Consider the following 26,083-nt stretch of genomic DNA (forward strand, 5'->3'; position numbering starts at 1 on the left):
TCTGTCTCTCTGTCTGTCTCTCTCTCTCTGGCAAGCATACATGCCCTATATTAAAAATCTCTCTCTTTAAAAAAAAAAAAGTCTTCTAAAAAGTAAAATGGTGAAAACCTAAAATTGTTTAGTACAGTATATATGGTCTTATTTATTATTTATTATAGTTGTCAAGATGATCATTGTTAATATCAATTTAAGCATTTACAGAATACTGTTTAGGTTCAATACTGATGTATTAATGAAATAATCAGAGAATGTGATATTTATGACATCAGGTTATAAAGAAGCCTAATTCAAAACTCTTTGTTCAAGTTTTAGTACTAGAAGAGAAGTCAAATTGTTTCTAAATGACAAAGAAAGCTATTCTTGCGAATAATACAAGTTTTTTGTAGGAATCATTTTCAAGTTTATTGCTTTATATGAAAACTCAAGTATGTTAAACTTATAAATGATTTTATACATGTATCATTCTATTAAAAACATCTTAGTAATTACATTGTATATTAAGGCCATACACCAAGTCACTATCTCATATCAAAGGATTAAATGATTTAGGAAATTCACTTTTATGTTGGGTTGAGGTTAGCCTACAGACACAGAATAGGTTAACAGAAATATTTTTTCTCTCTCTCCTATTAGGTTTTACTTTTTTATTGAAATAGCATTTGGGGACAGGAGTATTGAATGTGGCAGTGTTCAACAAATCACATTTTATCAGGTTAAAAGATTCTTGAAGAATACAATGATGGCACATAGTTTTTACCCATATAGCACAAATCCTCATGTTAACTGACTGTCACAGAAAAATACTGTAAAGCTATAAACAAAGATTTTAAGACACATGAATGACCAGCAAGTTTCCAATGAAATATGGTATCAAAATATTTAACTGACATTTTTATCAGGCCTTTAGAAACACATTCAGTCTTCACTTTCTGAGCAGATGAGTTTTAGTTTCTTCATAGTCCTCCATCTGTCTTTTAACTTGACACTTGTTTGGTTGTTGAATTTGGAGTAAAATGGTATTTTAGACAGTTTCCCTCTTCATATTTCCTCATACCAGACGTCAAATTCCTGTCTTCTTCCCAAAGTCATGCTTGTTTTGTCCTAGATGCCTGTTTTTCAGGAATTACTGATGACTCTTTGAAATATGTATCTTCTTGCTTTCAGTGGCTCTTCTGATTTCTTTTTTCTTTTTTTCACTCTGAAGAGTTCCCAGTCTTTCATTCAGTCTTGTTGCTGGCTTCCAAGTTTCAACTTAGAGAAGAAGAGATTCTTGTGAGACCTCAATAAGGATATTGTACCACCTGAAGATTCAGTTGTCACACACTGTTTCTGACTAACACTCTAAATACACCCAAAATAGCTTCAGTTTTCATTTCAATATCATTTCTATTAGATTTATCTTGAGAAGTTGTTCTTTTTACCTTCTACAACGTTTGCTGCTGCCCTCATTAGAAAGGTTGGTGATTTTTCAATTAGCACATAATTCACATAACTCTTAATTTTTTCCATTGTGTGGCTGTAGCTAAAGTGTTGAAAAAAGGAATGATTAGTATCTTTCTGAGAGATTATCATCAGCAATCTCCTTCTTAAAGGCATGTACGAATTTGGGTTACCAAATATTCTTTCAAAGACTTCTACTTTTGTGGCTGTAGCTCGTGTTGAAAAAAGGAATGATTAGTATCTTTCTGAGAGATTATCATCAGCAATCTCCTTCTTAAAGGCATGTACGAATTTGGGTTACCAAATATTCTTTCAAAGACTTCTACTTTTTTTTTAAAGAATTTTTTTATTTATTATTGTTAATATTATTTTTCACATGAGTTTTACCAGAGAAAGTCAGAGAGAGAGGGAGAGTGAGAAAGCAAGCTGCCAGGTCTGGGACTCAAACCATGGCCAGCCATGTGGGAATTCCAGCACCTTAACCATCATGCCAACTGCAGGCCCTGGATGTGGTTCTTGATTCAGAGTTGCTTATTTTGTTCCATTGGTCTATGTGTCTATTTTATGCCAACACCAGGCTGTTTCGGATAAATAACTTTGTAATATATTTGAAGTCATGTAGAACATCACTTTTTTTTTTTTTGAGACGTTTTTGCTATAGGGCATGTGCGCTCACCAGAAAGACTGAGAGAGACAGAGAGCAAGAAATCATCCTCCGGGGGGATGGCCAAACCGCAATCGGCGAGCGCACGCACCCTATAGCAAAAAAAAAAAACTCTCCAAAAAACAAACAAACAAACAAAAAACTACCATTTCCCACACAAACAGCTTTTGTCTGAATTTTATTTAAATTCTGTATGTCTTTATGTAGTTTGTCATGTTCCTTGTCAATTGAAGCCCAAATCATCAGGGCAGATTCCAAGGGTGTAATTTGGTCATCACTTTCCAAGTGTGCACTAAGGCTTTTTCCTGCTGTAATTCTTGTCAAATATCTATATCTATATCTATATATCTATATATTTTATATATATCTACATATATATTTCTCACCTGGTAAGCTCTTTGACTGGTTAGTCCATGAATAATAGCCTCGTCACTGCCACAAGTGCGTGGAAGTCCTCAGGGAGGTGGTCACAGAAGCTGTGCAGAGAGGCAGAGGACACTCAGCATCCAGGAGGGAGCCATGACCTCAGCCTGCGCCACCAGGCTAGTGTCCTTCTCTTCCTCAGGGTCCCCCACCTCCAACTACTTGAGCAGTTCCTGTTAGTGTAATGGCTATGTGGCTGAACTCCCATGTAGTCGACTGCGGTTCAAGTTCCAGACACCGTGGCTTAAATTCATGACGGGTGCGTGTGCGTGCGTGCCCAAGATCCTGAGAGGAGAATGGAGGAGAAGGGATTGTGGCACGGCCATCCCCCCTGCGGGGTGATTTCTCACTTTCTGTCTCTCTGTCTCTCTCTGTCTGGTGAGCCCTCACTCCCTATAGCAGAAAACTCTCAAAAAAAAAAAAAAATGCCCCTGGTATTTTGCCCTTTCAGCCATCAGGTCCTCTGCAGGGTTTCATTCTTCTTGTCCACATTCCCCAGCCTCCTAAGGGCCCTTATGGCAGCATCGTCCCTATATGAATTCTTTCTATCTTCCCATCTTCTGCTTTTCTTCCTTGTTCCTTCCTAAAAACAACAACAACATTCCTGTGGAGATTTGTAACTCTCTCAGGAAGTCTTGCTTTCTTTTACGTGATAAAAAGTGTTCAATCATTTTTTAAAAAGTGCCTGAAGTCAGCAATTTGGAGTCCCACTGTTATCACTAAATAATCATGAAGTTTTAGAAAAGCATTTCATATCACCAGTCCACCATTTCTCCATCTATAAGATTGGACAAATTATCTATTTTAGTTTCCTTCTAACTTTAAACATATCCTGAACTCTAGTCAAAATCCACAGTAGGACCAGCACCCCAAAAGATAGTAATGAGCTTTGAAAATATTGTGATTTTTTTCCTTTCCACCTTTTCCTGCTTCTAAGTATTGCTGCTTCTACTATATTATTCACATAAAACCTCTCACATTGCTATCAACAAGTTGGATCTGCTATCTCAAATTCTATTTCTAATTAAACAAAAATAATAATCTCAGAAAACAGTCTCCAGAAAGAAGAGAAAGGTTAAATTTGATAGTTCACATACTGTAGTTACCTTTTTTAAAAAAGATTTTTTGTCATAGGGCATGTGCATTCACTGGAGAGAGACAGAGAGAGGGAAAGTGAGAAATCACCCCCCAGGGGGGTATGGCTGGGCTACAATCCCTTTTCCTCCACTCTCTTCTTGGGATTTTGGGCATGCACATACTCATACCTGGTGTAATTTTTCAAACTGCCAGGTCTGGTACTTGAACCTTGGTGTGCCATGTGGGAGTCCAGTGCTTTAACTACTATGCCACCTGCTGGTCCCCATTGAAAGCATTTCTATTTAGTAGGTACTTCTTTTTTTGGAGAGGTTTTTGCTAGGTAGGTACTTCTTTTTTTTGGAGAGGTTTTTGCTATAGGGCGTGTGCACTCTCTAGACAGACAGAGAGAGACAGAGAGACAGAAAGTGAGAAATCACCCCCCCAGGGGGTATGGCCACGTTGTAATCCCTTCTCCTCCATTCTCCTCTCGAGATCTTGGGCACGCACGCACACGCACCCAGCCTGAGTTTAAGCCGCCGGGTCCGGGACTCGAACCGCAGTCGACTACATGGGAGTCCAGAGACATAGCCATTACGCTAACTGCTGGTCCCTGCTAGGTACTTTTTAAAGTGCTTTGCAACATCATCTCATTTATTTCTCACAGCTACCCAAGGAGATAAGTGCTTTAATTCATATTTACAGATGAGAAATCAGACCTCACAGAGGTTTAGTAAGTGATCCAAGATGACATGGGACTATTTTCTCTAACATTATTTAAATTGGTCATAAAAGATTCTAAATATACTGTCCATCTTTCTGCATTTAAGCTGCTCACATGCAGCTTAACATGTCTGGTTACCATACTTTGACATTTTGGAGTCTGGCTATGGCATAAGAAAGCCATAAGATCTACATTGCAAATCAAACTGGTTTCCTCTGATTCAAAGAAAGCATTGCCATATTGTTGATAAAAGTCATTAAGATGATGCTGGCAGATCATAACACCTGTTTTCATCAGACTACATTTAACCCTAAATTCCAGTAAAGCAATGAAGCTTGCTATACTTTAGACAACGTCTTTCAAGATGGAAGCCTCTAGAAATGACCAGTAAAACTTCTGAAAGTAATTCTCTCTACTTTTCGGAATCCATTCAAACGGCTGATTTGGTTGGTCGACCCATTTTGTTTGTGGCTTCCAACAAGTTCTCTTTAAGGAAGGCTTATTTGATTTGATCTGGGTGGAAAAGAGTTACTGTTTCTGTTCTCTGACTCTAAAATGTACTTTGTGTTGATTTTGTGAGTTTTATTTTCTTGATTTTATTTATTTATTTATTTTTAATTGCTAAAGGGCATGTGAGCTCCCAGGGAGGGGGGGCAGTGAGAAAGCACTTCCCATGGGGGATGATCCTGCTGCCGCAATCCCTTCTCTATTTCTCCTTCTGGGATTTTGGGTACACATGCACATGCACCTGGTGTGTTTCTCAAGCTGCCAGCTATCTGGGACTTAAACAGTGCAATCAGCATTATTCATTTGGGGGGCTGGCCCTAATTCTGGCAGTTGGAGAACAGGATCCCACATGGCTAATTACTGGTTTAAGTCCCAGACTGGCAGCTTTAAAAACTCTGGGTTTTTGTGTGCTCAAAATCCTGAAAGAGGGAGAAATGCAGAAGAGATTGAGGTGTGACCATGTCCCAGAGGAGGGATGTTTTCTCCCTCTCTCTTTCTCTCTAGCGAGTAAATATACCCTCTGGTGAAGACTAAAAAAAAATAGGGCCAGCAGGTGGCATGGAGGTTAAAGCATTGGATCCCACATGGCCAACTGCACCAATTAGGCCCTGAACCTGTTTTTGGAAAAAAACACTGGGCGCATGTGCATGCATGCCCAAAATCCTGAGAGGAAAATCGAGAAAAGATTGTGGCACAGCCATTTTCCCGGGGGTGGGGGTGGGGCATGGATTTCTCACTGTCTCTCTAGCTGGTTCTCTTTGGCAAGCACACACACTCCATATTAAAAAGCAAACTAACAAAAATATGTTATTATGTAGTTAGGGTACTGCTGGTGGCAGTCCTATTAAAAATCCATTAGAAGTGGCATCTCAAAAATTAGGACTTATTGTTTTTGAATTAGAGTTCAAGGTCACAAAATTAATTCTTTTGATGGAAAAGAAAATTATTGAAATTGTCCATTTTATCATCCAGCCTTGAAAAAGTTGTTATGCCAAGGAAGAGCAGATGCTCACTCATCAAGAATTAGGAATATTTCATGTTACAACAAGATAATTCCATGAAAGAGAATCTGTGGACTAGTACGTGCATAGATACCATTCTCTCCAGGATCATTCCACACCTGATTTCTTTGTAAGGCCCTTTCCTGTGGCCTAATTAGCCCTCAGTTGTGTGGGCATCATCTCTTTATTTTTCTCTGTCAGCAACTTTCCTTTCCCTCACTCCGTTGATGATTTATTTTCTCACCTATTTTTCCTTCTACTTTTTTTTTTTTCTTTCCTTGAGGCCCTTTTCTACAGTTCCTTCCCCAAGTTTGCATCCAAATTTTTGGTTTGTCAATTGCAAAAATCTTTTCATTTTTCTGACTAGTTCAACTCTTTAACTTGAAAATTAGAGAGTGTAGAATAAGAATACTTGCTTGGAGGTTCCTAATGGGTCACAATCTTTGAACTATTTAGCTTTCATTTTCTTACTTATTAAAGTAAAAGAGAAAGGAAATAAATGGTTGAGACTGAAAAATTAAAGACTACTCAACGAAACTCCAATCTTGTATTTAGTTGATTTTTTCGCTCATGTGGGAGTTGAGGTGCTTTCATGTATTTGCCTTTATGCATGTTTTTTTTAAATTTTATTTATTATCATCATCTTTTTACATTACATCGAATCACACATATCTTTACAGTGTATTACATTTATTTTTCAGCACAATTACCCTGCATAGCAGTCAGAAGTCCGGGCCTGGTATCCCGGCTCCGGTGATCTAGCCTCTGTCGCAGTCTGTACGGCTTACGTGAAGCGTGGTTGCCACCTCTCAGCTTTCATTACAGCCTTTCTTCATAGACCTTAACCTGTAACACAGCCATAGCAGAGACCCTTTCTGGCCCCTCAGAGAAAAGAACTTGGGGGTGATGATGACATACATAGACAGACAGGCAGAGGATAGCTAAGTAAATGAAAGAAAAAAGGGGAGGAAAGAAGAAAGACAGAAGGAAAAAGTCAGAATATGACCAAAAAAGAGACAAAATTTAAAGATGTTGCTACTCTAAGCATAATATCATAATATGAGGTAAAATCATCAGAAGTGATCCAGAAATAAGCAAGATTTGAGAGGCAAATCACAAACACAGCTTTGAAAGTTTTGTGCTGTCAAATTTCTATTAATTCATAAAATATGTATAAAATATTATGTCTTTGCCTCAGGCTTTTCCTCTTAGTTAATCCAGGTAAACATTTGTCATGTATTATTATTATTTCATAAAAAGGTATTTATTTATTGAAAGACAGAAAGACACATCCCAACAGCATCTCCATCCAAGATCCATCCTCAGCCAGCCAGGATCACGGACACACACAGGTACACCCAGTTTATAGAGTGACCTTGAGATGTGAACCCAAGACCTTCCCATGTGGTTTGAGCATCGGGGAACATTATGACACAGTGCTGCACTGCTGAAGTGGCCTGGGCCTTCTTATTTAAAGTTCTGTTCATTTGGACTTGCATAGCAGTTGGAGGACTGCCTGGCAGGCATCAGAAATGTGGATATGAGTCTGTAGGCCACAGGCTGCATCTCATCCTGTGTGTCCCTGAGCCCTGCAGCTCTCTCTTCAGGTTTTTGATGGCATTAGTAATTATGGTGAAGCTAATACATCTTTAATCAGATATGTACTTTATTATCATGCAGCGGTGTTTAGGTAAGGCTTTTTTCTGAGGCCCACATTTTTTTTAAATTTTTTTAGAGAGATTTTTGCTATAAGGCACATGCGCTTACTACAGAGACAGAGAGAGACAGAAAGAGAGACACTCCAAGAGGGATGGCCACACTGCAATCTTTTCTCCTTTATTCTCCTCTTGGAATTTTGGGCACACACACACATGTGCCTGGCATGAGTTTCAAGACACTGGGTCCGGGACTTGAACTGTGGTCGACTCCATGGGATTCCAGCAATGTAACCATTATGCCATCTGCTGGTCCCCACATTTTTAAAAAAATTCTGAATTAGACAGATACTTTAAAAAGTGGTACAATAGCTGTTTTATTTTCTTTAGTGCTATACTCTCTTTCTAAGCTTTAAAGAATGTAACTAATAGTTTATTATTTACCAATATCTTATAAAGTCCTCAGTTTTGTAGATGGATCTCCAGAAGTTACCATGTGACTTGCTATAGATGGCTGTTTATGGGAACAGACTTAGCCTTTTTATTTTTATTTTTTATTTTTTTCTTTTGAGAGAGGGAGAGACCCCAGCAGCGTCCTCATGACACAATCCACTCCCAGTTTTGCATGACCTATTGGATCACAGGTACATGCATGCATCTGGGATGCCAGAAAGACGCTAGGACTCAAGCCTGGACCCTTTCCCATGTGGGTCTAGCTGGATTATCACTAGTAGATATATTTTTAATGTAGTTGTAATTTAAGATTCTCTTTCTTAAAATAATGACATTTTTTGAAAGTTGTTTCTTTCAAAAGCCACTGTGGTTGTTTATCTCTATAGGTGACTTTTAACTAAGTCTCTGTTAATGCAAATCAAATGTGAAGGGCCGAAAAAGAGAGTGCTGGCATTATGTAACTTGGCACTGATTTCTAAAACCTAGCATGTTAGCTGGCCTTCCCAGATGGACCTAAATTTCATTTTATGCTCACACCTTAAGATTTCCGGTCCCCTAATATTTCACCCAATTTCATGTGAAAATAAGTTATATAACAGTTTAAGAAGCTATCTAAGTGTTTTTTAGGCAAACAAGAATTGCTTTAGCTAATTCACAATAGACTGGCAAAGCGTTGCCATGGAAGACGTCACATCCCTAGGACAATGACCCTTGTATGGAGAATCACATTTTACAAGGGAGAATTAAAAAGGAACTCTTAAGAGCCTAGGAAAAGAAAGTATTAGGTATAGTTGAATTTCTATTATTTTTCTCATTTAGTGTCTTAAAGCAACAATTTGTTTCCAGAGAAGCAGCAAAAGAAGTTTTTGGTTTTCCTAGCTTAATTGCTTGTTACAAATTCAGGTTTATAAGTTACTTGAGCATACTTGCAAAATTCAGTTTTAGTCCTGTTCACATGGAAGTAGAAAAATTACTTAAGAACCTATTAGAAAATATTAGGAAATAATATATTGGTGATTTAAAAAAAATATTTCAACACATATTTTAGTCTCACAGTTTGTCTGTTTTCTTGAGCAGGAAAACTCTGACGTTTTGAACTGTTTTCATGGCCTGATGGTTAAGGGAGCCCGATTCCAAATGGCCAATCACTTGGTTTAAATCTCGGCCTTGGTGGCTTGAAAAAGACACCAGACATATGCTCAAAATCCTGACAGGGTGGACAGATCAGGAGAAAAGACTGCACACACTGAGAAAAGACTGGCTACACCCCACAGGGGAGTACTTTCTCTTTTGTCTCTCTCTGGCAAGTGTACATGCCCTAGCAAATGAAAAAAAGAAAAGACAAAGAAAGAAAAGAGAAAGTGTAACATCTTAAATAATGAAAGGCTTTAAATAGCTTATACGATTCATTAAGAATGTTTTAAAAAACACTCAAATCTACAAAATTTGTGATTTGTCTTTTTCTAAGATTGTATTTTGATCCTTTTCACATTATATCATAGATTGGTTATTAATGCCGAAAGAAGTCATTGAATCACTTTTCTGCCTTCAGATACAAATATGTCTTGATCTAATTTGGAAAGATAACTTTTATTGAGAGAGCTGAAACACTTTTCTAATATTGCTTATTTTTTTTTTTCTTATTGTATAAATCCATCTTGCTGGACTGACTTCTGACTCCACATTCAGATTTATTTTAGAGTACCCACCAAGATCCGTCTCAGGCATAAACCATGAAGAAGTACAGTTTATCTTTAGTGTTTTCCATTTCCCCTTTTGAGGCCTCATTTTCCTCAGGCCCCACCTGTTGACCTGCCTGCCACACACCTGTGATAACAAGCAGCCCTGGGCGGACTTTCTGGGTAGGCTGGCTAGGCCAGCTGGCTCCCAGATCATTATCATTCATTGATTAAGCCTGGGTTTCATTTCCATGGCATTTGGTTCTTTTTCTCTCAAATAGGTAATTTCCCTTCATTATCCCCAGACTATTTTATTGAGGATTCCTGACAACTTGGAGGAATATAGCTCTAATTATCATGTTTACTCACTGTAATAGAAAGTGAGAGGGGTTTTTTTTTGGCTGTTTCTGGAGAAGTAGCTCTAAGTCCCTCTAGATCTGTGATTTATTTCTGTGTGGAGATGTAGATGCCTCTCCACGTGTTGCTCACATTTCTTGAGTAAGACAAGGTGATGGATTGAAACTGGTGATGTGGAAGCTTCAGGCTCCATTTTTTTTGCATAGATCCTTCCAAGGCTTTGGGAAAGAACTGAGCATTGTGTTCACATGGCAGGTTTTTGTGAAACTTGCGAAAGAGCGGTATTTGAGTCACCCTCCGTTTACAACGCTCTCTTACCCTCTGACTTCCCCTCTGAAGCACTTGCTCTTGTGTTTGGTGATGTTGGAGAGGCTGTGGGCAGTTTAAGTTTCTACAGGCAGAGACAAAGTTGGTAATATGTTTAGTTTCAGTTTCATAGGATATATGAGAAGTCTTTGAAAAGTCCATGGAAAATATGTATTATGAAAACAATGATGCATGAATTTCAAAATCTTTTTGCACCAAAAAAAAAAATTAGTATTTTAATTTCATTTTCCCCTGAACTTTAAACAAAAAATTTTTTTAGTAGTTTTAGCCTTAGGGTGTGTGTACTCACTGGAAAAAGAGCAAGACAAGATAGTGAGAAATCACTTCCCAGGGGGGATGGGCACGTCGCAATCCCTTCTCCACACTCCTCCTGGGTTCTTGGGCATGCACACGCATGTGCCTGCTGTGATTTTTCAAGTCTCCAGGTCTGAGGCTCAAACTGCAGTCGATGATGTGGGAATCCAGTGACAGAACTGCTATGTCATCTGCTGGCCTTCTCCTATGAACTTTTCATAAGTTTATTTCTTAAGTAAGAAAGAGAGCGAACCCCCAACAGTCTTGATACTGCGATCCACTCCCAGGTTCAGCCAGCTCTAAATCATGGGCACCCATGTGACTGGCATACTCAGGAAGGTCTCAAAAACGAACCTGGAACCTTCTTATAGGTTGACCTTGCAGAGCATCATGTGTTAGAGCTCTCCCACTGTCCAGCCCCCATCCAAGAACTTTTCAAAGTCCCCTTATATATATAATTTTTCCTTTCTTTTCTTTTTTTTTTTTGGTTTTTGCCACAAGTCATTTGTGCTCTCTGGAGAGAGAAAGAGAAGGTTGGGGGTTGGGGGAAAAGTGAGAAAACTCCTCCAGCCTCCCGAGGGGATGACCACGTTGCAATCCCCTCTCCTCCATTTCCATCTTGGGATTTGGGGCAAGCTCACACACGTGCCTGGTGTGTTTTTTTTTTTTTTTGGAGAGATTTTCACTGTAGGGCGCGTGCGCTCGCCAGACAGACAGAGAGAGACATAGAGACAGAAAGCGAGAAATCACCCCCCAGGGGGGATGGTCACGCCGCAATCCCTTCTCCTCCATTCTCCTCTCCGGATCTTGGGCACGCACACACACGCGCCCGGCTTGAGTTTTAAGCCACCGGGTCCGGGACACGAACCGTGGTCGACTACGTGGGAGTCCAGCGACATAGCCATTACGCTAACTGCTGGTTCCCGTGCCTGGTGTGGTTTTCAAGCTGCCTGTTCTGAGCTCGACCCATGATCAACCACGTGGGAATCCAACAACTCAACTGCCATGCCACCTGCAGGCTCTTGAAGCCCCTTTGTGTATGTATGTGATTTACAGTCTTTTGTGTGGTTAGTTAAGATACAGCTAGCTGCCCTTCCTAACTTCCAGGAATACTTCTTCCACCCACTATGCTGAGCCAGCCACCCATGACATAAAGGTGCAAAGCCAATGCTTATACATCATGTGTGTTCTATGGCACCTTTCACCAGGACTGTGTAGGTAAATGGTACAAAAATCATATTTGATGTCTTCAACTAGTCTATGAAAAATTCCTCTAGTCATTAGATGGAGAAAACTGAAAGCAAGAAAATTCAGTTTGCCTGGAAGTCTAGGCATAACTAGCTTTCTGGTCAGAATATACAGGATGATACAACACTTAAAATGATAAACATAATGTAAGTTGTATATATACATATACATATACACACATACGTGTGTGTGTATATATATACGTGTGTGTGTGTATATATATATATATATATATATGTAAAAAGTCATGCAGCATTTTTGCATAGAAAAATATGTCATGACTTTTCTGGTGACCTAATATATATTTTTTAATTTTGTGATGGGAATTTCGTGAAATAGAATCAATCAGAAACTTTTAAGTTTTAGGGCACAAACCTATAGCACTATTAGAAACAGCAGGTACGTCTGTGTATGAGATTGAAATGATATATGCATCCTAAACCACAATATGTAAAACAAATTCTGATCAACTATCTTTGAAGAAAGACCCAAGTACTTTTCTACTTTCATTATAGAAGATATTACAAATAGTCATTGTATTAAGAAGCTACCAAAGAGCGTTAAACCAAAACATGTAGAAGTTGTACGAGGATGTGTTAGGCAGTTAATAAAAATATTATGTTATTGTCCCAGAGTTTGTAACATTTATGTATTTGTCAGCATTACATTTTAGAAATTGACTGTAATTGCTATGATCATTGTAAAATTTTGCATAATTTTGCATTTGTAATTTTGTATTCTTTTCTTAAAAGAGAGCCTTCAAATTGTATAAGCTTCTATCTCTGCAAACCCTGTTTCTGCCTCTGAATGTGAGGAGATAAGCTAAATCAAGCTGACCCCTGGCATCTGACATAGTGAGCTAATCATATAAGAAATGAAGTTAGTAAGAACAGGTAAAAATAGTGGGAGTTCTATAAGCTAGACAAGGAGCAAGGTATATGTATTTTTTTAAAGTGACATATTTTCTGATAACTGATACGATGAGTATAAGCATAGATGAGGTTACTTAGGGGAAAGTATGTATATTGATTGTATATTTTAAGTTTACAATATTTATTTGGCTACTTCCTTCCTCCAATTCTGAAATATACTAGTTGCTCAGCAATGGAGAAATATTAATGCTAAGCACTTTTTAAAAAGCATAGATGTGGGATTGACTGATTTGTTTGTTTTGCCTCCTAGACTTATTTATTTATTTATTTATTTATTATAAAACTTTTCTGTTATAGGGCATGTGCATGCACCAAAGAGACAGAGAGAGAAAGTAAGAAATCAACTCCCTCCTTTGCCCCCACGGGAGGGATGGCTATGCCACAACCCCTTCTCCTCCATTCTCCTCTCAGGAGTTTGGGCACACACACGCACAAGCCAGTGAGAATTTCAGGTCTGGAGCTTGAACAGCAGTAGGCCATGTGAGAGTCCAGTGCCTTAACCACTACACTTTCTGCTGCCCCAACTACCTAGACTTTTAAAATAGAGTCTTCATTTTATATTAGAAGAATTTTCTCTGAGCTACACAATTCCAAAACATATATACTAAGGTTCCCAGTAGATTACTGAATCGTATCCTCTTTCCTACCTATTTGCCCTGAGCTCTGTCTAGGGAGCATAGTTTCATTTCAGGTGTATTTACAGATTCGGCCCATTAGGAAGCATAACTAGAGTTAGGAACTTATCAAGTTATAGATTATGACAACATTCTAGAACCTTTTTTTTTTTTTTTTGATGCTACCTCAATAAATTCTTGTTATAGTAGTTAATTCTTATTCTTCATTCTCAAGGCTAAAGTTCTGAGGTAAGCAAAGGTATACTGCTGGTGTTAGATTCTTGTCTCTGGAAATTGCATTCCCTGTTATCCTTTTGAGATCAGGAAGTCTCTGATCCTATCTGTTCCAACACATACCCAAAGCCCTCATAAAGTACTTTCACACTTGTTGGGTTCCTGTTGACTGGATTTCATAATGAAGGGTAATGGTATTGCAGGAAAAGCATATGAAAACTCTTTGACTTTCTCTACTAAGTGAATTTTGGGCATTGCTGAGTTAGACCCCTATTTTGAATATTTATTATCAGATTTGCAAACTCCAATGAAATCTTACAATTAGTATATGGTCAACTAGTGATAATAACTGGATTGAGAGACTTTTAAGATCTTGCTTTGACTATAGCCACCCCCCCCTCTTTTACCTGAGTTCTGCTAAAAAAATTACTGGACAGTTTTGCTCAAATTGTAAAGGGCCATAGTCCCTAGAAAATCAAATGATAAAAAAATAAAGTGGTATCTTCCATGTTTTCTCATGTTCGAATGCAGCATGGGTGTAAAAAAAATATATTCAAAACATTTTGAGAAAATATACAGAAGCAGCACTGGGCTTGATATTTTAAACATTTTATTGATTTTATCCAATTTCTTTATTCCACATTTTAATATTGTCATTAAGTATTTGAAATTAATTATATTTATTATATTCCTTATGTTAGAAGAATGAATCAGTAGAGGTTTGTGAACTACCAGACAAGTATAAATGATTTTTCGTAGACTATAACGGCAGATGAGAAAAATCGGCCCCCAGTAGTGTGGCAGCAGATCTGCCAAATGGTACAGCCTGGTGCTTACTTGAGCTTATCAGTCATAAGCCTTTCTATTTATTAAATAGTGTTCAAAGGTTGCAAGGAGAATATGACCCACTGTATCTCTACTATATTTCAATAACACACACAAAAATTCTTTCAGCCGTATAGTCCATAATCTGAAAATGCTGATATTGTTAACACTTTTATTCAAACATTCCAGCAAATCATTAGCCATAGTGTAACATTCAGCACAGAATACTCAGATTTTATTTGGCTAAGTTTGACCTTGCTGGTATTTTTATGTATATATAATATCATAAATGTATTTTCTTTTTTTAGAGAGACTTTTTTTTTGTTTTTGTTTTTGTTTTTGCTATAGGGTGCATGCGCTTGCCAGAGAGACAGAGAAAGATAGAGAGACAGAAAGTGAGAAATTACCCCCTAGGGAGGATGTCCATGCTGCAATCTCTTCTCCTCCATTCTCTTCTTGGGATATTGGGCACGCAAGCACATGCACCTGGTGTAAGTTTTAAGTCACTGGTTCAAGACTTGAGCCATGGCTGACTACCTGGGAATCCAGCGATGTAACCATTAGGCCATCTGCTGGTCCCAATAAATGTATTTTCTAATGTCAATATATATACATGCGTGCTTATATATGAAGATGGAAAATGGAATTAAAGTAGGAGTTTATTTTGGTGCAAAAAGATTTTTTAAAAGAATTATTTATTTAATTTAATTTATTATTGTTATTATTTTTCAGTTGCAATAGGGTACATGTGCTAACCAGGGAGAGAGAGAGAGAGAGAGAGAGAGAGAGAAAATGAAGAAGCAAGCCACCAGGTCCAGGTCCAGGACTTGAGCAATGGTTGATCATGTGGGAGTCCAGCATCTTAACCATCATACCACCTGCTGGCCCTGCAAAATAAAGATTTTAAATCCATGTGTAGTTTTTTCATAGTATGCGTTTATCCATAATTTTTGAAGACTCTATTATATATATATATATAGAGAGAGAGACAGACAGACAGACAGACAGACAGAGACAGAGAGAGAGAGAGAGAGAGAAACATATATATGAAATCCTATGTGCAAGAAGACTTTAACTCAAACCCTCAAATATTTAACAAAATAACTGGAAATAAGAAGACATAGAGCTTCTCATTTTGTTTTATTTTAAGTAATACATATACCTACAATGCTCATTTTAACAATAGGTGAAAATTAAAACGTCAGTAGCATTTTCCCTCCTTCTTTTCCTACCTGCCTACCTTTCAGCAACCAGGATAACAATTAGTTAGGTATCCTTTCATTTCTTTCTCTAAAATAACACATTTCTTTAGATCAGATTGTGCCCAAGACTAGCTGGGACATAAAGTGTGAAACTTGAGTCTTCAATTTCCTCTTGATAAAAGTAAGGATAATCTAAAACCATAGTAAAATAGTACTTTGTATCTATTAGGGTGGCTAAAATAAAGAAGACAGACAATAACAAATGTTAGTAAGGATGTGGAGAAATTAAAACCCTTGTACAGAGCCCATAGGAGTATAAAATGGTGTAGCAATTTGAAACAGTCTGGCAAAATGTTAAACAGAGTTAGCACATGGGACAGCAGTTCCACTACAAGGTCTGTATACAAGAGAAATGAAAACATGTCTATTCTGAAACCAAGGTTCACAGTAACATTCATTATTCAATATTACCAAGCAGTAGAAATAACCCACATGCCTGTCAACTGATTAATGATGAACAATATGTGGAATATCAATATAATAGAGTATTATTTAACCATAAAAAGGAATGCAGTACTGATAAATGTTACAAAATAAATTAACCTTGAAAAACATGCTAAATGAAAGAACCTAATCACAAACATTCACTTAGTGTATGACTGCGTATGTGTGAAAAGTCCAGAACAGGCAGATCTGTACAGATAGAGAGTCGTGGTTGCCTAAGATGGGGATGACTGCTAACGGTTTCCTATCTGGAGTGACGAAAATGTTCTGTAATTAGATTCTGGTGATGGTTGCACAGCTCTGTAAATACACTGAAAACTACTAAAATGTACACTTATGACGGGTGATTTTTATGGTAAGTGAAATGTACCTCAATAAAACTGAAAAAGAAAAATAAAGATCCTTAACTTAGATGTTCTCCAATATTGCTATATAGAATTTTCTCCCTTACACTATGTGAGAACACTTCCATTTCTCTTTTGTTGACAAATTTATTTTAATATCAAGATCTTAGCCCACTTACTAGATCCTTTACATTTTCTTCATTCTTCTAAAAAGGTTCTTCATATTTATGCAAAATAGTAATAATACCTGTTTTGTGACATGAATGCAACTTTTACAATTTTTAGTTAGGGTGATATAGAATTCAATATATTTTACTTAAAAAACACGAAACATGTGAGTTAAATGTTATCTAACCAGTATCTTTCTGGATTCATACAAAGGATAAAGTCTATTGTGTATCCTATCGATTGATTTGAAAATCAAGAAAGCGAAATGTTGATCCAATCCTTTGTAAATGGGACAAATGGGACATCAGATTTTCTTTTCTTTTTTTTTTTTTTTTGGAGAGATTTTCGCTATAGGGCACATGGGCTCGCCAGACAGACAGAGACAGAGAGACAGAAAGCGAGAAATCACCCCCCAGTGGGGGATGGTCACGCCGCAATCCCTTCTCCTACATTCTCCTCTCGGGATCTTGGGCACACACGCACACGCGCCCAGCGTGAGTTTTAAGCCACCGGGTCCGGAACGCGAACCGCAGTCGACTACATGGGAGTCCAGCGACATAGCCATTACGCTAACTGCTGGTTCCCCAGATTTTATTTTCTGATATTTTAGTGTGATTTCCGTATTTTATAGGCTCAAGAACAAATATGCAAATAAACAAAGAAATCTAAATTGGTTATTATTTTGGCCATGGCAAATTCCCAGAAAATGTACCATCTCTGTATAAACCTTCAGTGGCCACTCTGGGATAGGCAGGCACTTACAGGCTGCAGCCTATCTGCAAGAGGAAGGACACTGTGTTCGCATAAATGGGAGGAAACCTTAAGTGTCCATGGACATCCACATTAAAGAAAGAAGAAGGTTAATTTGTGTGGGTCTGGGGGTGGCTAAAGCTTCTACCACACTTTCTTTATACTGGCATGACAACATTTTCTTAGTAGCAGGAATAGTTTTCTCCTTGACTGTACTTTCTACCCAGGTTTTTTAAAAAATTTTTAAATTTAATTAATTAATTAATTTTAATTTGACCAGAGAGCAACAGAGAGAGAGAGAAAGAGAGAGAGAGAGAGATAGAGAGAGAGAGAGAGAGAGAGAAAGTGAAAAAGCAAGCCACCAGGTTTGGGACTTGAACCACAGTCGACCATGTGGGAATCAAGGTCCTTCAACACCATACCACCTACTGGCCCCTCTACCCAGGTTTTAAAACTGCCACATACCAAGAAAGGCATATTTAAGCGTAAACATAACCACTGAACCGAAAGTGGGTTTTTGATTCAAAATGAGCTTATAGATTTTCCCTCTTGTGACCAGAGGTGGCGTAATGGCTATGTTGCTAGACTCCCACGTTGTCAACCGCAGTTTGAGTCCCAGACCCAGTGGCTTAAGCTCATGCCGGGCACGTGTGCCTGCATGCCCAAGTTCTTGAGAGGAGAAGGAATTGCATGCGGCGTGGCCAATCCCTCCTGGGGGGTGATTTCTCACTTTCTCTCTCTCTGTCTCTCTCTTTCTTTCTGGTGAGCTCACATGCCTTAAAGCAAAAACCTCTCAAAAAAAAAATTCTCCTTCTTGTAGGAATTCTCATTTCTTGGAAGTAGGAGAAAAGCTCAAGTTAGTTATCTGTGTGCTTGTGTATTTGATTAAAGTAAATTATAACTTAATTACTATAAAGGAGGTTGAAAAGATAAGTCTAGAAAAGTAAATGAGGGTCAAATTGTAGAAGACTTTCCACGCCAAATTAAAGAGTTTGAATTGCATTTTAGAAGTAAAAGGGAAAACTTTTTTTTTAAGCAGGAAATTAAGAAAAATAAAAGAATGGTACAAAGAAACTAAACAGAGAGAAGTCATAAAAGGGAATTTTTTTGTTTTAAGCAGGAAATTAAGAAAAATAAAATAATGGTACAAAGAAACTAAACAGAGAGAAGTCTATGCAGAAAATGTCAACAATTTCCTTTGAAAGGATCTTGACTAGAATATTAGGAGGGAAGGAAGAAGAGATTTCAGGGGAATCGAGTGAAAGAAACCATAGCAGTTTACAGCTAATCAGATATGGGGATACTGAGATATAGACAAAGGCTTAGACAAGTGTAAGGGTGATGTCAAATGTTGGTACTTTTAGATTGCGGATGCCATGACAAATAGAAGTCTGGAGGTGGAAGGAGTTTGGGGGCTCTTCATTTCAATGATGGATACCAATGACTGCCAACATTTAAAATGAGATGTCCAGCAGGTGACTGAGGCTAAGGTCCTGGAATTGAGGACAGGTCCGAGTTACACCTTGAATCTTCATGTTGTGAAATCACAAGGTTTTCAGAATGGCTCAGGAGGAAAAGGAGAAGAGGACTGAGAATTGATCCTTGGTGACCCAACACTATCCTGGGACATGAGGAGTCGAGAAGCAACTGCCAGAGGAAGAAGTATACCAAAGGTTCATAGTGTCTTTGAAAACTAGGAAGATAAAGGTTTCAGGGGAGAAAGGGGAAAGTAAACTATTTCAAAACTTTCTGAGAGAATGGGAATGAAATTCAGTGAGAAGGTAGCTTTAAGTTACAGTGGAGACCTGGGGGCCAATTGCAGGCAATAAGACACTGCAAGAAGAGCAGTGGAAAGGAGATAGAGCAGAGGGTGGGGGTTACTCCTTCAGGAATTTAGCAATGAAAGAAAGTAGAAAAATGGACTATGTGGGAAGCCTGGGGGAGGGGGTGGTGGTTAAAAAAGAGTTGTTTTGTTCCACCTTCCCCTCTACTACATTTTTATTTATTTATTTTAGGATTATTAATTTAGTTTTAAAATTTATTACTATTTTTAAAATTTGCTATAAAGCATGTGCTCACCAGAGAGAGACAGAGAGAGAAGGAAAGTGAGAAAGCAGGCTGCCAGGCTGGGGTCTCGAATTATGGTCGGCCATATGGGAGTCCAGTGCTTTAACCACCATGCCACCTGCTGGCCTCCATATTTTATTTTTTAAAAATATTTTTTCTTGGGAACCAGCAGTTAGTGTAATGACTATGTCACTGGACTCCCACATAGTCGACCGCGGTTCGTGTCCCAGACCTGGTGGCTTAAAACTCACACCGGGCGCGTGTGCATGCGTGCCCAAGATCCCGAGAGGAGAATGGAGGAGAAGGGATTGTGGCGTGACCATCCTCCCTGGGGGGTGATTTCTCGCTTTCTGTCTCTATGTCTCTCTCTGTCTGTCTGGCGAGCACACGTGCCCTATAGCGAGAACCTCTCAAAAAAATTTATTTTTTCTTTACTTTTTGATAAAGCATGTGTGTATGCACATAAACGTGAGAAGGAAAGAGAGAGGGGTTGAGAGAGAGTGAGTGAGAGAGAGAGAGAGAGAGGGAGGGAGAGAGAGAGGAGCCCTCTATTGAGGGTCTGGTTGTTGCGATCGCCTTCCTTCAGTCCTCTAGCCATCAATCTTGGGCACCCACAGTCATGCCTGATTTGTTTCAGGCAGCTAGACCTGGGAATTGAACCAAGATAATCACGTGGGATCCAGCTTCTTTTGAGCACTGCATTACCATTGTGCTATGGAGCCAAGCTCTCCATTATAGAGGAGATCTCTATGTACGAAGATGGTCAGAAGAGAGCAAAGAAAGTTGAGACTACTCAGAAATGAGAGAGGAAGCACAACGCATATACTTCAGTTTTCCATGTGTGTTAGCTACACATCTGTTTCTTCAAACTAATCTTGCAGAAAAGCTTAATATGTAAAATGAGTAAAAGTGGAGTTGCTCTACTGAAGGTCACTGTGTGTGTGTGTGCATGCATGTGTGTGTGCATGTGGTGCCTATATATGCATGGTGGTAGAGGGGTGTTTTCAGTTTCCTCTGTGAAAACTGTTCAATTAAACCATTTTGGTCTAAAATGGCCATTGTACTCCCACACTTGGATTCCTAGGGATAAGCCGAAATCATATATGTTAGGCTGGTTTCCTGAACTGGCTGCTAGGTTCCAGTCAATTACAGCAACTAAGCTTCGGTTAATCACAGGCAGCCTGCCTTTTAAGCTATGTTAATGCAGACAAACTTCAGGATGTAACCAACCCGTTATTTCCTTACTTTATTCCTTCACTTCCGTTTTTGTACGTCACACCCCATTCCTGTACACGTCACTTTCCTTTTTCTGGAACTTAAATACCATGTGACCACGAGGCTACTAGGAGTTGTCTAGAAGTCCACAGACAGCTGCCCAATTTAAATCGTGTTCAGATTTGCACAATCAAAATGCTGTTAAATTGGCTGATTTATTTTTCTTTTAACAAAACCACTGGGGGACCAGCAGATGGCATATGGTTACATTGCTGGACTCCCACGTAGTTGACTGTGGTTCCAGTCCCGGACTTGGTGGCTTAAAATTCACACCAGACACATGTGTGCATGCCCAAAATCTTGAGAGGAGAATGTAGGAGAAGGGATTGTGATTGTGATGTGGCCATCCCCCTGAGGGTTGATTTCTTGCTTTTTGTCTCTGTCTCTCCTGTGAGCACACATACCCTATAGCAAAAATCTCTCTTAAAACAACAACAAAACCCCACTGATTTGCATTATCTCATTTGCTCTCTTCATCAGTGGAAAAGGCATTTTACTTTGTTCCTACTTGATGCTTGAAGAAACTGATTTAGAGTTTAGCGACTTATTCAAAGTACATAACTAGGATGGGGCAAGTCAGGACTAGAACCAGGATCTTATGACCCCAAATCCCATGTTCTTTCTGATACACCTCCCCAAATGCCTTACTTTTCTTGCTATAGCACACTGATATCTATCTTTCCAAAAAAGATTCTTTGAAGGGACCATGAGTAATAAAAAGAAAGATTTGAGTAATATATGTGGTACTTAGTATCTCAATAAGACCAACTCATTTATCTGATTAGACGTCCCAAAGGCACTCTTTCAAGAGAGAGCTACAGTACAGAACATTTTGTAAAAATTTATTCCTTGTAGAAAAATATGATTTTTCTTCTTTTAAAAACAGGAGGGTATTGCTGATTGTAATGTCAAATGGTGCAGCCAATGTAGAAAACAGTATGGTGGTTTCTCAAAAAAAAATTAAACATATAATTAGCAGATGATCCAGCAGTTCCACTTCTGGCTATATATACAAAAGAACTAGGGACCAGCAGTTAGCGTAATGGCTATGTTGCTGGACTCCCATGTAGTCAACTGCGGTTTGATTCCTGGACCTGGTGGCTTAAACTCATGGTGGGCGTGTGTGCGTGTGTGCCCAAGATCCCAAGAGGAGAATGGAGGAGAAGGGATTGCGGTGTGGCCATCCCTCCTTGGGGAGTAATTTCTCACTTTCTGTCTCTGTTTCTCTCTGTCTTTCTGGTGATTGCACATGCCCTATTGCAAAAACCTCTCCAAAAAAAGAAAGAAAAGGAAAAAAAAAAGAAAAAGAACTGGAAGCAGGGATTCAAAGAGATGTTGCATACCCATATTCATAGTGATCTCATGTATAACAGCCAAAAGGTGAGCAATCCAAACATCTATCAGCAGATAAATGGATTAAAAATGTATTCAATGGGATATTACTTGGCCTTAAAAAGGAATGAAATTCTGAAATATGCTACATTATGAATGAACAAAATGGAAAGAGGGTACTAAATGAAGTAAGCCAAACACAAAAAGACAAATATTGTTTGATTCCATTTGCATGAGGAGCCTAGAACAGGCAAATTCATAGAGGCCGAAGGTAGAATAGTGATTAGCTGGGGGTCAAGTGATAGGTATGGGGAGTTACTGTTTACTGGATAGAGTTCCAGTTTGGTGTAATGGAAAGTTCTAGAGGTGAATAGCAGTGCCAGTTGGACAACAGTGTGAATGTAGTTAATGCCACTGAGTTGCACACGTAAAAATGGTTAACATGGCAAATAGTAGGTTGCATATATTTAACCACAATAAAAAGAAAAAAAATAATAGAATTTTTGTTGCCTTCTATGACACATTTAGAGTGACTTCTCGGCTTCCATAATCACTGTTCTGGTTGGAAAACAAGATAAACTTTGCTTTTCCTTGCAATAGGCATGTGTTTGTTCTTATTCATCTTTTTCTTACCATCCTTGAGAGACCCTTAAGTTAGTGATTATCAAAACCTCTATGGCGGGAACCAGCAGTTAGTGTAATGGCTATGTTGCTGGACTCCCACGTAGTCGACCGCAGTTCGCGTCCCGTACCCGGTGGCTTAAAACTCACGCCAGGCACGTGTGCGTGCGTGCCCAAGATCCTGAGAGGAGAATGGAGGAGAAGGAATTGCGGCCTGACCATCCTCCCTGGGGTGTGATTTCTCGCTTTCTGTCTCTATGTCTCTGTTTGTCTGGTGAGCAGACGTGCCCTCTCAAAAACAACAACAACAATAAAAAAAAAACAAACAAACCTCTATGGCAAGAATGATTCATACTAGATTTTTCTATGGCAGCCAGAAAGCACAGAGGTCTACTAAGGTACATCCCAATATTACCTCACTCTCATTCTGAGGTGGATAGCAAGATGATATCACTAATAAACTAGTCAGATCACTAAATCCTTGCTTCTTACAGTGTGCAAAGTGTGGGTGTATGGACTACCTATGACCACATCACCCAAGAACTTTTTAGAAAAGTATAATCTTGGGGCTGCTGTGGTGCAACAGTGACACGTCACTCGGCAATGTTAGATGCATATGGAACACTGGGGCTCAGTTCCTGGGCCATGTACATCCCAGACACATACATGCCCATGATCCTGGCTGGCTTGGAAGGCGGTGGGGAGAGTGCAGCAGGAGACCCTACAGAGGGTGCTTCTCTCTCTTTCTTATTAACAGAAAAGAATAGTTTTAAAAAGAATGCCTAATTGTGGGCACAATCCCACAACTATTGAATCAGAATCTGCATTTTAAGAGGTGTTTCCTGTGCATATTGAAGTCTGGGAAACCCTGGGCTATACTACTTTTTGTTATTGTTGTTGTTATTGGGTGCATGCGCTCGCCAGAGAGAAATGGTGATGGGTGGGTAGGGAGTGAGAAATCACCCCCTGGGGGAGATTGGCATACTGCAACCTCTTCTCTTTCATTCTCCTCTCAGGATTTTGGGCATGCTTGCACAAGCACCAGGTGTGATTTTTAAGCACAGTGTCCAGGACTTGAACTGCAGTTGGCCAAATGGTGGTCCAGTACCTTAACCACCATGCCACCTGCTGGCCATACACTACTTTCTTGAACATAACACAGACATTTTTTTTTTCCTCCTTGAAAAAAGAGAACTAAAATAGGGAACATACAGCTGCTGCATGTTTGCTGTGTAGAAGATACTAAACTATGAATCTAACTGATGCTATCTCATTTAATACTTAAAATAGCAGTGACAGTATAAATTATTGCTCCCATTTAACGGATGAAGAAACTGAGGCTCAATGATCACATTGTTACCCAGCTAGGAAGACCAGGGCTGGCATTGGACTTCAGGTATTTCCAATGTCACATTATTTTCTATTATAGTAAGCTACTTTTTAAGCATAGAAGGCATTCTGAAACTTAGAATTTCACTAAGGAAAATATGGCATGACTCAGTACCATTGAGCATTTGTTTTATCATCACAAACTGTTTTACTTTGTTAATCCTCACAATAACCAGGTGAGGCAAACATTATCTCCATTCCATAAATAAAAACGCTGAAGCTCAGAGTAGCTAAAAGTTTGCCACAGTCATAAAGCAGTGAGTCAGAAATGGGATAAAGGTGAGAAAGCTTAACTGTTAACTGCCAATACGCCAGACATTCTGCTCTCTGGAGTCATCTAGATAATTAGAGAGCCTGGGGAATTTTTTACAATATTTTCCAAGTATTTGCTTACTCTCATTCTGTGGTGTTGGAGCCAAGTGGGTTGACAGTTGGGGCATTCAACTTTCCTTAGTGTGACTGAATGAAACCCCATGGAGCTCACCCATTGCATTATGGCTGGCTTTGCCTGACACTATTGACCAATATTTATTCACACGTGATGTCCTATGACCAAATTGTTATAAGAATGTGGTCTCTAAGACTTGACATCATGTGACCCTTCATCTCCCTGATGGTTATCTTCTATCTTCTATGACTTATCTCTTGGCTCTAGATTTCGGCCATCTTGGTGTTCTCTCCCCATTTCCTTAGAAAAGCCTATACCCTTCCCAGTTCAGTTCCTTTCCTATTCCTTGGCTTCTCACACTCATTCTCTTTGTTTATCTAATGTTATTCATTCATTCTTCAGATCTCAACCTTAATCTCCCTTTCTCTGGGAAGTTTTCCTTAACCTTCTGTTCTAGATAGGCTCTCCCATTGAACACCCTCATAATCCCTCTACTTCTCCATCATAGCAGTTAATAAAAGTGCAATTGATTATTTTGGTAGTTTTTTATTATTATTATTTTTATTGCCAAAGGAGACATGCATTCAGCAGAGAGAGAGAGAAACAGAGAGACCAGGAGAGAGCAAGAAAACACCCTCCAGTGGGTGGGTGGTCACACCCCAATCCCTTCTCCTTTTCCCCATACTGTCTAGATTTTGAGTACACAGGCACATGCACATTCACCCAGCAAGCTTTTTAAACCTCTGGGGGTGGAGTTTAAACTTCGGTCAGCCATTGGGAACCAGCAGTTAGCATAATGGCTATGTCGCTGGACTCCCACGTAGTCAAACGCGGTTCACGTCCCATACCCGGTAGCTTAGAACTCATACCGGGCGCATGTGCGTGCGTGCCCAAGTCCCGAGAGGAGAATGGAGAAGAAGGGATTGCGGCATGACCATCCCCCCTGGGGGGTGATTTCTCGTTTTCTGTCTCTCTGTCTGTCTCTGTCTGTCTGGCGAGCGCATGCGCCCTATAGCGAAAATCTCAAAAAAAAAAAAAAAAAAAAAAAAACCTTTGGTCAGTCATTTGGGCTCTGTCTCCCTTAGCCACTAGGCTACAAGGCCAGCCCAGGTAATCATTTCTTTAAGTTAACTTTCCCCACTAAACAGTCAGTTCTGAGAAGGCAGCACCATATGCAGGGTTTTCAAGAAGTTAATGGAAGATGTACATTATGATGAAGCTATGTGTGGATTTCTAACTTTTCTGGCACCCAAAAAAATGAAAAAAAAAAACCACTTCATACTTTAATACCATTTTCTCACAAACTTTTTGAAGTGCCTTCAATTATATTTAATATTACTGTCTCCTAACACACACGACTAGCACATTGCTGATGTACAGTAAATATCTGTTGAATTAAGCCAATGGATCCTAATAATGTCTGTGAAATTTTTTTATAAACTATACGATTTTGTACAAATGGTACTGAACTCCTTCTACTTGAAATTTATTTTGTATTTTAACAATGATGAGAGGTAATGAATTTGTATTGTAATACATTTTCTCTTATTTTAATAAATGAGCCTAACTTTGCCCCCCCCCCCCCCACACCA

At 39.0% G+C, this 26,083-nt stretch overlaps 1 pseudogene; it reads right to left on the reverse strand.

The window, feature by feature from the left end:
* Positions 1 to 915: 915 nt before the first annotated feature.
* LOC102491859 (telomeric repeat-binding factor 1-like) overlaps positions 916 to 26,083 on the reverse strand; it is a 30,377-nt pseudogene continuing 5,209 nt past the window's right edge.

Source organism: Tupaia chinensis, unplaced genomic scaffold (assembly GCF_000334495.1).
Source record: "Tupaia chinensis unplaced genomic scaffold, TupChi_1.0 Scaffold000288_2, whole genome shotgun sequence".
Taxonomy (NCBI): Eukaryota; Metazoa; Chordata; class Mammalia; order Scandentia; family Tupaiidae; genus Tupaia; species Tupaia belangeri.